Source organism: Apis mellifera, linkage group LG13 (genome assembly GCF_003254395.2).
Source record: "Apis mellifera strain DH4 linkage group LG13, Amel_HAv3.1, whole genome shotgun sequence".
In the NCBI taxonomy this organism is placed as follows: domain Eukaryota; kingdom Metazoa; phylum Arthropoda; class Insecta; order Hymenoptera; family Apidae; genus Apis; species Apis mellifera.
The window spans coordinates 7033648-7047956 of record NC_037650.1 but is presented as its reverse complement, the minus strand read 5'-3'; the positions used below and the strand labels follow the sequence as shown (position 1 = coordinate 7047956).

General features: G+C 44.7%; 1 long non-coding RNA gene across 1 annotated transcript; it reads left to right on the top strand.

Annotated features, from left to right (window-relative positions):
- The first annotated feature begins 216 nt into the window (after positions 1-216).
- LOC100577013 lies at positions 217-12931 on the top strand. Its single transcript, XR_409532.3, has 3 exons — positions 217-2009; positions 3462-3601; positions 11059-12931. It is a non-coding gene; the product is annotated as an uncharacterized LOC100577013 (long non-coding RNA).
- Positions 12932-14309: the final 1378 nt, after the last annotated feature.

Below are 14309 nucleotides of genomic sequence, written 5' to 3'. Positions count from 1 at the left end.
CCTCGGGATATCACGCCTTCGAAATGCCGGAAAAATTGGAAAAGAAAAAAATTGTAGATATAAATTCCATTTCTATCTTTTTTTTCTCTATTCTTTTCTTCTTCGTTATACTTCTTTGGACATCAGAAAATATTATTAGATTCTTCTCTGGACAATTTTGAAATAAATAACATCTTTATCGAGCTACAATAATACCTGTTCTCGTATTTTTTTTTTTTCGTTTCCTTATTCTTCGTGGAGCTAGAGTGGAGTTTGAATGGACTTTTCTACGAACGTACAATGAAATAAATCGTGCGAGGAAAATCGGATTTCTGCGGATTTTGAATCGAGAATTGTTGCAAATAGTTTATGAATTATGTATCTTCTTTTGAATCATTGTTATCGAGAGTGATTCAGTGGAAATCGCATCCTGTACCACCCGGGCATCCATCGGGATTAAGATCAACGACACCTGACCCGTCGTCGAACACCGGAAGAGGAAGTCCATCGACCCATCGGCCACGAAAAAGAGGACCCCTTGTCATTCACTCGTGAAACACGTGTGCGCGAGCCATTAAAGCGTAAAACACGTGCGAGGATCTCTAGTAAATCTGAGAATTTTGTAGATCTTCCAAGGATAACCGAAATATCTCTCTCTCGGGTTTTAAGGATTGAATTAAAAAAGGAAAGAAAAAAAAAGAAAGCAATCAATTTCTAGATATTCCTTCTCATTATCTCAAACGCTGTATTTCGTTGTATCTTCACGACACGTCAATCTATACATACGACGAAACATATCTACACTCGTCGAACAAGACGTACACGGAAATTTCTTCCACGGTTTTTAATTGAATCGTATCTCGAAACGTTCCTGGAAATACCAATATTTATGCAGCGACGTACGCCCACCGCGTAGAAGAAGAAAAAAAAAACGAATAACAGAAAAGGCAGGTATATACGTTACGATCAACAATATCAAATATGTAAATCCATCGAGGATCCTCCTCGAGAGAACACGATCCCCACTTTCATTCGAAAAGTGCTCGACGCCCGGCGTTCGTGAATCGTTCCGTAGCCGTAGCCGTGTAGGTGAATCAGAGGCGCGTAGGTAAAGATCGCGCGCGATGAAATTCGTAGAATAGAACGGATGTTGGGCAATCCGGAATGGTTGGCAGGTGCCGCTGGGTGGTGGGCGTCGTTTTACGCCAAATTCGATACGAAACCAGAATTCCCGTTTCCTTTCTCACGAAACGAATTCCTCTACCTCTTCCTCGCGTTTCTCCATTTTTTCCCTTTTTTCTTTCTTTCTTTCTTTTTTTTTTTTTTTGAACCTTTCTATCGTCTTTGCATCCCTCAGGTAAAATTCTTCTATTCCTTCCATCGAGAAATTTTTCTTCGCCTAAAATCTTTCTTTACTTTGTCGTTATTATTATTAGATGCATCTTCGATATTCTTGTAAATGATCATTCATATTTCACTGTACACTTCGCTCTGTTTAATAGTTTCTTCGTTTCAGATTTCTTGCATCAAACGAATCATTCAGATTCTCTTCACCCACGCGACTTTGCTCGAGCATCGGTCGCGAACATTTAAAATTCTACAAATTATATTCGATATATATTTTTATCTTTCACATATTAATAACGAAACGTCCACCGTTGAAATTTCCGAATACAAACGAACCGATTCACATTTAGATTTTCTATCGGGAGTCGTATCGTGTGAACAAGTGAAAAAAAAAAAAAAAGAAGAAAGAAAAAGAAAGAGAAAAAAAGGAAAAAGAAATAGGTTGGTCGCATGGGGACGTCGCAGGTCCGAAGATCACGAACCGGCGCATATGGAGAGGCCGTGAAGCGGATGAGGGGTCAGAGTACTTCCTACACGCTGTGCCTATGGGGTACACCCATACGTGTACGCGATTACGTGGGCAACGACGTGTGGGACATCATAGAACGGCCACGAGGCAACGCACCACCTGTTGAATCTCTCGAGAGGGTCACAGAGGGAATACGCGGTTGACTGCGAGACAGGTAAGATGGTTGAAAAGAGAGAGGAGGAAGAGACGTTGGAAGATGAAGGAATAGAGAGAGACAGAGAGAGAGAGAGAAAGAGAGATTCCTCTCGGTCTTTCTTCCACAGTTCGTCTCTTCTTATCCGTGGCTCGTTTCCTCGGTTCCTTTTGCGTTAGTCATCGTTGCCTTTCTGCAATACTTATTATCTTCTTAAATGAACCACGGCCAACGCTGGAAGCCGGCGGCTTCGGTAATTGGCCACGATGCGTCCGTTGATAAGCAAAAAACCGCGGATGTAAATCTTGCGCCGTGGCAAAAGTGTACCGCGAGGGCGTGCTGCGACTCGGTAATCATTCTAATTAAACGGCATTATTCTTTGGTTCCTTGGGTGGATCGTGTAATGAGAATTCTCGAAAGAACGGAATTGAACGGCGTTGTGCTCAATCACTTGGTGGAGATTTTATTTTTTTCGAAAAGATGAATGAATTAAACATCGATTACACATGGGCCGATAATCGATCGCGCTTAAAAATATTTCGGCGAGAGAGATTAAAATCACTATTATTATTTTTATTATTATTATCGAATCGCAGAATCGAATTGTTCCGTGAGAGAGGGGAATCGAAAGGTAAACATCGAATTGGAAATATATCTGTGGATCAATAAACGCTGAGTACGAGCGGTAGTAAGTAAGCCATAATAAACACGGAGAAGAATTTCTCGGAATAAATTTCACGGCCTTTCGGTTCATCAACACTCGAGGTTTATCGACCGGCTCGAGGCGCCTCGACCCTGACCGAACAAAGACGTAAAGTTTCCACGATAGCTCGAACAGTTTTCCCGTGCGATCGTGCGATGATCCCAGCCGTTTGCGGAGGTGGGCCCGGCGTTTGTCTTATTAGAGGAAATATATTAATGTCAAAACGGATTACGTCGTACGTCTGCATCAACCTGTCGTGTCTGGGATCTGACGCGCACACGAGCGTGCAACCACGTCCGCTGCCCTCGAGCGGCCTTTCTCGATATATCGTATATATGGTGGATCATCGATGGATCAGTGTGGGTACGTGGGCACGGAAAGCGCACGATTACGCATCGCGACGGCTCGTCTCCCTTTTAACGAGCGTTATTCAATAATATTTAAATTTAATGAGCGGCTCGTAAACAACATTAATGAATCGAGAAGGATATATCGGTATTAATTAAAATATAATGAGACGAGTAATTATCGAGGAGGAGTCGTGAAAAAGAGAATTTACAAGAGGTGATTCGAAGTGGAAACGTTGGCGTATTTTTCGCGTTTCGATTGATCGATATCCGGAAAGACGATCAATCTTTACTCTTGGAACGTAACGATGACGTTTCCTCCTGGGAGGAAAGAATCGTCGATAGCCGTCATCTCTCTCTCTTTCTCTCTTTCTCGTTGGACAAACGAGCCTCGTGTAATTTACGAAATCGTTTTCCATCCAGTTACTATATCGTTTCACCGGAACGAGGAGTGATTCATCGCGGAGGGAAGGTTGGCCAGGAAATGTGGAGTGTTTGCGGAGGATTATATCGACCTACGCCGAACTTACTATTAATTTGCTGCGTGGACAATGGTGCTAATGGTATGATATTAAGCAAGCCTGTGTGTGTATATATATATATGTATCATTTATCAAAAATTACACGGACAATTTCGATTATTCGAAAGTAACGTTAACGCATTATATTTAATATCGTGAAATAATAAGCGTTTACAAATTAATCCTATCATCCACGATTTTTCATCGATCACGTTCAATTCCTCGTTCGAGAATTTATTCAGATAATCCATTAACCGTGACGATCCTTATTTATGGGATTTTACGGAAGAAAAATTCCTTTGAATTAATCGGCCTTTTGAATGAATTAAATTGAGGATCGATCAAAATCTAAAAAGAAAAAGGAATTACCAAATCCAAAAAATAAAGGATTAAGAAAAATATCGCGATATAAATTTCAAATAAATCTGCAAAGGAAACAGAAGCCATTGGACGATATCCATCCAATCCACTCCATCCACGTGGAAAAAAGAAAGCGCATCGAGCGCGAGTATCGTCGAGATGACAGGATATATCGCGTTGAAACAATGAAGCCCAGCCTGTCGGAATAAAATCGCGGATGAGATGGTGGCAAGAGGGATACCCTGATTCCCTCTCGAAGGTACCTGCACAATACCTGAGCACCGGCGTGGGCGCACGAACCGCGCGTCTCAACCTGCTGAAACTCGTTCCGTGGTGGTAGGGCCTGACGAGTCTCCACGAGAGCAACGTCGGCTTCCGAGGACGACGGCTGTCGTGCCTACCGGCTCGAATCCGCTCCGAACACGTAGAATCGGCGCGAGCCCTATAAACCACAGGATTACAGGCGACACGCCGCGTCGTAATTCTCCACGATTATTAAATTCCCCGATCAAGGTTAAAAAATCGTAACTTCTTAGCTTTTCGAAACTTTCAAACTACTACTATCTCGTTCTCGCTTTCCTCCTTTGCTCCACTCTTTGCCACTCTCGTAAGATGATTGATTCTTATAGAGATATTCGAATAAAATATTTTGCATTTCGAAAAAAATATCTCTTCGATTCTGCAATATGAATTACGTTGAAACGTTAATTTCTTTTTTTTTTCAACAATTTCTCAAGCTTAAAATCGACGTATCGTATATTTATTGTGAACGGATTCGAGGATATCGTTCGAGGTGTAGCGACGCGCGTCGCAATTCGAGTGGTAATTTGTCCGAGATGGGTCATTACGAGCTTAAGGCCCTCTCGTCCAGTACGGGACAGAGGTGTTTGGAGGAGGGCCTTGCGAGAAAGCGGGGCCCTCGCTGACCCCATCGTGAACCGCGGCCGTCAAAAGTCGCGCGCGCGCGCGCGCGTGCGCGAGCACGGGGCCTGTTTGGATCTCTGGCAATTTCGGCGAGGGGCAAAAAAAGAGGAGGCGGGCGTAAAAACGCATCGGCGAGAAGAGTGGCACGGTAGACAGATATATATATATATATATATATATATATATATATATATATACGCGGCGTGGATCAGCTTCCACGATGGCCCATCCACGTTCGTTCCATTTCGGTGAAATGGGCCTCGAGACACCGAAACACCGGTTACCTCGAACGCGTCCAACTGCTGCTTTCGAGCTGGAATTTCTTCTTTTTCTCCCTCCCCCTCCCGGTTCCAGAAGGTTAATTGGTTTGATGGGGGTCGCTGGGTATCGTTGCGTAAGGGGGTAGTCGAGAAATTTTCATTCCACGGGAGAGGTGTCAGTTTTTACAGTTACACGCGGGATGTATTAAAAATTCGAGGCACGAGGGACGGCACGAAGGACGGGGAAGGTGAAATTGAAACGAGAAATTCGAATGGCGTCCACGAGGGATTCCTTTATCGATCCTTTCAACGATTCGATTCAAGGATTATGCAAATGGAGGAAAATTGAATCCATCCTCGAGATGGATTCTTCGTATCGCGAGTATCCCTCCTCGACTTGCAAATTTTCTCCTCGATTAAAGGGGGGGGAAACGGAGGGGGGAAGAGGATAACTTTGAACGTGGCTTCTCGCACGAGTTCCTCATAAAACCCAATCATCGTGGGCAAAGTAACCGTGCCAGGGAATGTTTAAATATACCGGTGAGCAAGATTGCGGCAAATGGAGGTTGGACGGTGTTAATTGAGAAATACAGATTCGCGTGAATAACACGGGAAGGAGGAGGAGAGGTGAAGGAGGGAGAGGAGAGTGGAGATTGGAGGGCAGTGGCGATAAATTCGATCGTACGGGACAAATTGCCAATAAAATTGGCGTCCGCCGCGATGGACCGACACGCACGTACCTGGCCTTAAGTCACATAACTCCGTTCGTAACTCACCTGTTTTCGCGTGTATCGGCCGAAATTTTAACTTATGCCGGCCATTATCCCGTCCAGCTGGCCCGTTCGGGGAAAAATTATTGCTGCACGTGTCGCACGGTAGAGAACCGTCACGATAGGACAAGATATTTGCAACCCGGACGTTTCTCGCCACGAAAAAGTTTCGACCGTTCCGTCCCGTTGCCCACGCTCCTCCCCTGGTCAATTACACTTCTGGAAACTGTCCGTAAAGGAAAAAAAGAAGAAAAAAAACAACTTTTGCGCGGTGGATTTTGCGTGCAAAATTGAATCGAGCAATTTGGAACGGATTCGGGTGGGTTAAAGATCCTTGTTCGAGATCCACTTTACTCTTTAACACACCTGTGCTGTTGTTTTGAACTTTCCTTTCCAGTTTTACGCATAGATTTCGCTCCTCGCCTCGAGAAGAAATTTAAATATATATATATATATATATATATACACATATATAAATATAGAAAGTTAAGATTAAATTCTTTTAAACTCTTTTCTTCGTTCGTTAAAAATTACTTTTCCATTCTACAATACAAGAAGCAACAGATTCCAATTTTAACGATACTTTGTGCATACATTTATTACGCTCGAGCCGATTACACCGTACATTCCAAGACTCCATTTTTTTTCTCGAATCGAAGACGCGCTTTTCTCTCTCTTTCTTCGCTCTCCAACCTTCACGCCAGTTAAAGAAGCCAGAGAATGCAACGACCAACTCGCGTATCCGCACTTCTCTTCGAAAAGAGAAAGAGAGAGAGAGAAAGAAAAAGAGAGAAACGCGGCTGAATCATCGTCGCTCGGTTGCGAAAGCGCGCTTTCCGCGGCTCGTTCTTCCGATAAATGCGCGCGTGTCCTTAATCGGGCGACTGGCCGCCACGGATTTATGTATGATTAGTACAAGCGAACAGCTGTGCGCGCCCCCCTTCTCTTATCTTTCTTTCTCTCTTCCCTTTCCCTTTTTCCATCCATTTTCCTCCCTTTTTCGGAGACAGGACAATTCTCAATCGCCTTGGACCTTTTTTCCAGAAATTTATAATGGAAAATTGAGGATTCTCGCGTCAGCTTCTCTCTTGTCGTCTGGCCGCGGTCTCCGTGACGCCCACGCCACGAGATGGAGTTCACAGGTGCGGCTGGCAACCTGTATCTTCGCGTGGATGCGCGCGCGTGTCGCACGCACACGCGTTCCAAAGCGTGCGGCTGCGTGATATACTCGGCCCTTGTTCGCCTCGTTACGCCACGGGTGAGGCCGGTCAGCCCGTTTCGGCCGCATCATCCGGAATTCCTCCGTGTCCTCTTCTCTCCGTCTCTCCTTTTTCGGGAATTCTTCTTGCTACGTGATAAAACCATCGCCGGGAAAAATTGAATTTCATTCCCGGAATTTGTAGTCGTTTCAAACCAACCTGTCTCTTCGTGGAATTTTCTTTCTTTCTTTTCTTTTCTTTTTTTCTCTTCTTTTTTTTTTTTTCCTTCGTGACTTGGAAAATTCTCTTGGAAGGAGGAGGAAAAGATAATTTAGGGTTTCGAGTTTATTTCGATTTTAAAGTGAGTTGAGAGAGAATGAATTGAGAGATATTTAACTTTGTGGGTATGGTAAATATATGATCGATGATTGAAAAACTTGGTATTCGTTTAAGTGGCTTTTTGCCGGCATTCTACGATCTATAATATCTAATATCCAGTCCCGATGCGGGAAAGAAATCGAATTGATGAGTAGATTCGATATTGTGGCGAATAATAACTCGGTAAAAAGGTCTCAAGGTAATGGAAAGGAAGAAATTCTTTGGAGCGTGGAATCGTTTAGATAGACGTTCAATGGCAGGCTGCAACCTGTCATAAATCAAACATAAACGCAAAGAAATTTCATTTTATCCTCACCTCATGGAATACATCGTGCACGGAGTATTATTCACCTGCAGTATCTAATTATCATCTTCCGTGACCCCACCTTAGATTTTACTCCGCAACATTCCATTATCCTTTATACATTTATATTACCTGAGCCTGAATTTCACTTAAACTTCATTTTTCGAAGATAACCATCGAGCCAATTATCAACGTCAAACATTTTCCATCTTTTTGAAACACGATCTCGAAATAACATTTACCAATTTCGAACAACCCTTCCTTCGAAGAAAATCGTGTAAACAATTGCTACGGAGACGAGAATGCACGTATCCAACGGTGTTTAACGCGATTAAATAACTGTCTAGTCGTGAAGCGACGGCGAGGTTATAATCCTTGTAAACGCATAAATTGCCGTATATTTAAGATAGCGGCGGCGTTATTCGGATAGGTCTGGCCAGCAGCATGTCCGACGGGCCACCTAGGCGGATCACGAGCCACGCCTCGGCCCACCAAAACGCACGGCTCTTTACGGCCGTGGAAACCGTGGCAGAAAACGGGCGTTTTATAGGAAGGGGACAAGTCGGCTCGATGACGCGTGCGAGCTATCACGGGCCCCGATTAAAAGGGAAATGGACGTTCCTATTTCCCGCCTCCGCGTCCATCCAACCCGGGACACGAAGGTGGTCGTCCAGGATCGTTCATCTGATCGGCCAAGGTTGTTTATCTTCCACCCGGTTCGTTCGTAACCCGGGCCCAGTTACTGTTTCTATGCGTTCATTGTTTCTATGGTTCTGTTGCCGAGGGTGGGGCGACCGTGAAATACGCCTGATCGCCGTGATCCTCGATCGTTCCTCGATCTTGAGATCTTGAGCTCTCCTGGGCATTGTTGGATTCAAGTACGGAAAATTTTAACGGTCTCCCCCTTCGATCTGACGCGTGATGGATTTAAGTGGTACGAGTTTATGAATGGATACGGAGGGAAGTTACGCGTATTCGTATTCTCGAGTCGAGACGTTTCACGGTATTGTCTCAACTAGGATAGGTTTAAAGGATTCGTCTTGGGATGAGTTTTAGTAAAAATTTTCATTTTTATATCGCGTTCCGTCTCTTAAGCAAAATATCGAAAGGGATTATTTATTTAAGTCGAGGATATATTAACGAATTGAAATATGTGCGCAAATTTAAAAATAGATATCCATATCTATCCTATTTACATCATACAATTTTCATCATCAGATTGAAAAATTAACATCAGATCGAACCAAACGATCTCGATCTCTCCTCGATTACGTTCGATCAATCGTGCCACCGATCGGTCCCACGATTCACGCCCTCGAATTTCTCTGACGCGTTCAGAGAAAAAAGAAAGAAAGAAAAAAAGAAGAAGAAAAAGAAGGAAAGGAAAATGAAAGAAGAAGAGGAGGAGGAGGAGGAAGAAGTAGGTTCTGTTAGAAACGAACAATATCTTCGTTACGAGGAGACGTCATTATTTGATCCAGCATCGAGACGATCTCTCACGGTGCATTCTCGAGGACACGGGAAGAACTCGAAGGTGTCGTGAAGGTTTCTCCAATCGTGTACGGAGATTGAATTCACCGTGTTCCCCGGGTTAGTTAGACCCTAGACGGGGAGGGAGAGGAGAGGCCGCGTAGAGACAGTAATTTACATGACAACGAAATTCTGGTTCGTAACCCGCTTCTGACCCTCCTTATCGTGATCTCCCCCGATTCTTCCATATTTAAAGGAGCTCCGGCCAGTGACCCGCAGATCCTTACACGCCGTGGCCTCGCATACGTGGTGGAAGGTGGCACACCGAGCGACACGTAGGGCACAGGTGCTACGGCCCGATCGTATCGAGGCCACCGATCATTGTATCGAGACGAGACCGCCGAACGAATTTCCATAAAACGGCCGCCAGAGATATACGGTATTGTCCCGCATCGGTCGCCGTCCCATCCCTCAACCCTGGGCCCCCGGATCAAGATCGAGATCCGCTCGTGTCGAGGTAAATTCGTATCGATCGCGTAAATAATGCTTTCTACCGGATCTCCCTCAGTGTATGGGAAACTGACTCGTGACACGTGGACGCGGAGCGGATGATTTTTCGCATCAATTTCTTCTTCGAGGGATGAAAGGAATCTCAGATTTAAGAAGTTGAAATGGAAATATAATATCTAAACTTTTGAATTTCCACAAGAATTTCCTTTCCATTCCACGAACGAAATGAAACTTCACGATCTTTCGGATAGAAAGATTTTTCGTAGGAACGTTCGAGCAGACTTCTCTTTTCCTCCTCCTCCTCCTCCTCCAAAGAAAAGGATCTCCATCGATCCTCGATCCTCGAGTTAAATTTAGCGCCTCGCGGTAACCGGACGTCCTCCCAAGGCGTCTTGAAAAACATTCCTCGTTGACAAGCATAGATGACGGGGATGCGATATCGTGCTTCATCATCGTCATACAGGCATTCTTCGTTCTAACGAAAGCAAGGTGGGCAGCAGCCGTTTCTCTTAGCCACAATTCCCCTGGCTAGGTGATGCGGCTGAGTGATTTCACAAAGGAACCGGAGAGTTAGAGTCCCGACTCGTTATGCCTAAATAATTTTTTTCGTCGTTTATACCCGCGTAGAACACACTCTCCTCCCCCGTTGGGGAACAGTGGAAGGGAGAGATTTAAGGGAAACGACGAGGTGAAGAAGAAGAAGGAGAAAAAGGAGAAGAAGAAGAAGAAGAAGAAGTGTGGAGGGAAGAAAGAAGAGGAGGCAGCGGAGAGACGCAACCTGTCCCATGCATCTTGTGGGCAGGGGCGCTTCCGTCAGCATCTACGGATTCATTAGAGAACAATGATGATGAGTGCAGTCCGTGAGTTGTAACAGACTCGAGACGTTGTGCGTCGTGGATAAGAAGAACGCACGGTTGGAACAAGGAGAAGGAGGCATAAAAAGAAAGGAGGAAGGGAGAGGAGCGCAAAGGCGCGTGTATGGTAAGGAGCAGCCTCGTAAAGGATTTTCTTATATGGATTTTCTTCCCTGGCATTCGTTCAATTTCGAACGTTCATACTCTCACGTAACAGAACGTGACGTGGTCGAGAAATAAAAATGACATCGGATGGAAATTCGAAAGTATCTTTTGAACGATTAATCGATTAGAGATTCTTCATTTTCTATATATATGTATTTTTGTTTTAAAGAGATTGTACACGTAAGTGTTCTATAAATAGGCATACTTATCTTTCCTCTTCTTTTCTTCTCCCTTCCCTGGCTTGGAATTCTGCTTCCCCTTTCTTAATTCTTTTCTTTCATTTTTTTTATTTTTTTTTTTTGTAGCCACAACGAAGTGCGCGCCAGAGAACGGGTACGTAGAGGAGTATGTAGATTCAGGACAATGCGGTCCTATTAACGAGATCAAACGATACAAGGAGACGACCGCCGTGGTCCGGTACTGTGCTCCCGCCAACCAGGGATGCAGACATTCTTACACTGTTCTTTCTTCGCGCTACTTTGTCGAATAATAGGCCGAGCACTGCCAAAACCTTGAATTCTCCTGAATCAATTATCCGTAATACAAAAAAGAAAAATCATTCTCCTTTTATCCACAATAAGCTAAGAACAAACGTATATAATTCAATTTTAATTAAATTAGCTGCAGAATTATTTGTGATTCCATTTTTCCACCACAACTCTCGAGAAATTGCAAAGGATTGAGATTAAAACTTGCACCAAACATTTGCATACATCCGTAAACAACGGATCACCAAGATGTCAACCACAATTTCATTAGAAACGTCGCTCCTCCATTCTATCGATCTTGCGTTCTATCGTATCGAAAGAAGAGTGGAGAGTAAAATGGGCATGGAGGAGAAAGAAAAAGTTTGTCTCATCCGGTATAAGCAGATGCGCGCATGGGCGAAGATGCATCGGAAACGTTATGTTAATATTAAGGGGAACTGCGTGCAGGACCGTAGGTGCTTTCCAGGAATCTCTCGCTAGTCCTGCGGCCCTGACGATGATAAGGCCCGCAGCACGACGGTGGCGGCGTTACAGGGCACCGAGGATTTACAGAGGCGACAGACCGATATACCACATCCCTATCCCCCCCTCCCTTCACGGACGTTTCTCGTCCTCTTTACCTCGCTTCGCTCTACTTTGCCTCGCCTCCGACTTTTTTACACGAGGGACCGAGATCCCTCGCTTCTGTTACGGTGGCCTTACGTACCTTACACCAGTATGTAAATGCACTTCGGTAAACCGGCTATTCATCCTCGCGCCGATATATAATTTATCCGCATAATTCGTATTTTACCACTTCGAAACGTTGCCATCGTCGAATATACTTCTCCCTTCCAGACTGTTCTCCCCTCTCGTCACTTTTTTCGCTCTCCTCCCTCACGAATAAATTATCGTAATTGGTAAATCTTTGATTCGTTTTTATTTATTATTCCATCGTCCTTCTAATATATCTTTCGTTCTTCCAGATGTTGAATTTCTAATTTGTCATGAATCGAGAAAGAAGAAATTGTTATTGGAAAGATATTGGAATATTATAATTGATTTTGAGAGAATGAAATTCTCTGAAATATTTCAATCGTCGCGTTCGAAGAATCAACAGGTATACACACACGTATGCACGCACACACGTATATAGAAAAATCCATCGAATGGTTGGAAGGAGATCTCTCTGGTAAGCACGTAAATACGCGGCTTCGTGTATCAAGAGCACGACGAGGGTGGAACAGCGGGCACCGTTGAATCGTATGCAAAAGAAGAGCGATGCGCGAGTAAAAGAGAAAAAAGAGAGAAAGAGAGAGAGAGAGAGAGAGCAAAGAGAAAGAACAAACGACAGTCAGGCAGCCGAGGGCACAAGAGACGAGGGACACGAGCGAACCAGATTGCTTTAATTTGTTGCGCGTCCAGCAAAAATGTTAATGCCCGTCGGCCGCTCGTAATTCAGCCATGCCGCGGCCGCCTCTCTCTTTCTTTCCCCCTTATCCACGCTCGCTTTTCCATCTTCCTTCGTTCCCGCTCCCCTGTTTAGCCTCTTTCACGCGTTACACACAGTGGCCCTTATCTGCGGTTTTATGTTCGGCTTTGCGTTTCAGCGACGCCGATCCTTCGCGCCCAGAATTCGAACCAACGACCATCCAATGTCCTCCTCTTTTCGATCGGACGGGGTTGTACGGATCGGATACGGCTCGTGTTCTCTCCAACCGTAAGTGTACGATAAGGTGTTAAGAAAAATTTATACGTTTTCGATACGGAAACTTTTTCGCGTTAATAACAATATTTGCTTCTATTCGTATGTATTGTATATAGACAATAATTCCTTCGAAAGAATATATAGAGGAGAATTAATTGAAAATTATATCGATTAAAAGAAAGATTAGTTTGAAGGTTAGAAACAATACATCCTATCTTCAGAATTGTCAAAACTTGATCATCGCCAAGAGAGCAATATAGCTGTATATTTTCAAAGTTTCGCTTTACATGTGATCCGATGCACTCGATAAAGTAATCTACCCTTTACGCGGGATCACCTCACGATCCTTAAACGCGTGGAACCAACCGCGAAACGCATAACATCCCGATAATAAACGAAACGATTGTAAAACGGGGCCGACTCATATCTCTCTTTAAATTACAATTAATCGTGGATGAATTATTCATGAAACGACGATCCCGTAACACCCTGTAAATACCTGCCCAATAACCGATATCGATAACGTAATGCCTAATAATCCGTAGACACCGTCCAGGTGTAAAACCGAATGTCCATAATTTTCTCTCCGCTATCCGCTCGAGGGAGGGAGGGGGGAGGAGAGCCGTTGCAAGACCTCTATTACAGAATTTATTGCGTGGACAGGGCTAAGTATGATAGCCGGTCCCGGTCTAGCCGCGCTATATTCACGACGAGCCGGCCGTTGAAGTGCATCGAAACGATTCAGATAAAACAGCGTGTACGCACACGTTGCGGATGAAAACGAGGCGGCGGCCCGCGCGATCTTGCGAAGAAACCGGCCCGTCTCCCCTCCCTCCCCCGATTTTTCACCGAAGGGGGGGCCCCTCTCTTCCCCTCCTTCGCGCCCATATTTTTTCCCTTTTTTCCACTGGACGATTCACTTCCGATAGATCGTGGCGGGGCAGCGTTGCACTTGTCGCGTCCACTTTCCCGGCCGTTTTCACACGAGCGAAGCTGTGGGAACCGCTCTCGCTCGCTGCACCCAGTGCAGCCTATGTCGACCACTTGGAAACGACACCCCACAAAAAACCGACCCCCTTCCGCAAACACTCCTCGGCCGGCCGCGCCTGTGCGCGCCAAGGTGGCCCGTTACGAGCGTGTGGGAGAGTATCGATAAAGAGTATCGTGAAATTCGCCATTGGATATTGATTTCTCCCGTTACGAACGAGAGCCACCAGGACGAGATCGCATTAGATTTTTCGCCATTCTCGATCTCTTTTCGCGATTATCGTACGTTGCGCTTTTCATGGTGGCACAGAAAGGATAGAGATTATTGCGAACTCTTTTCTTTTTTTTTCTTTTTCGTGATGAAAACTAACTTGGAAATTAAAGAGACGTGAAA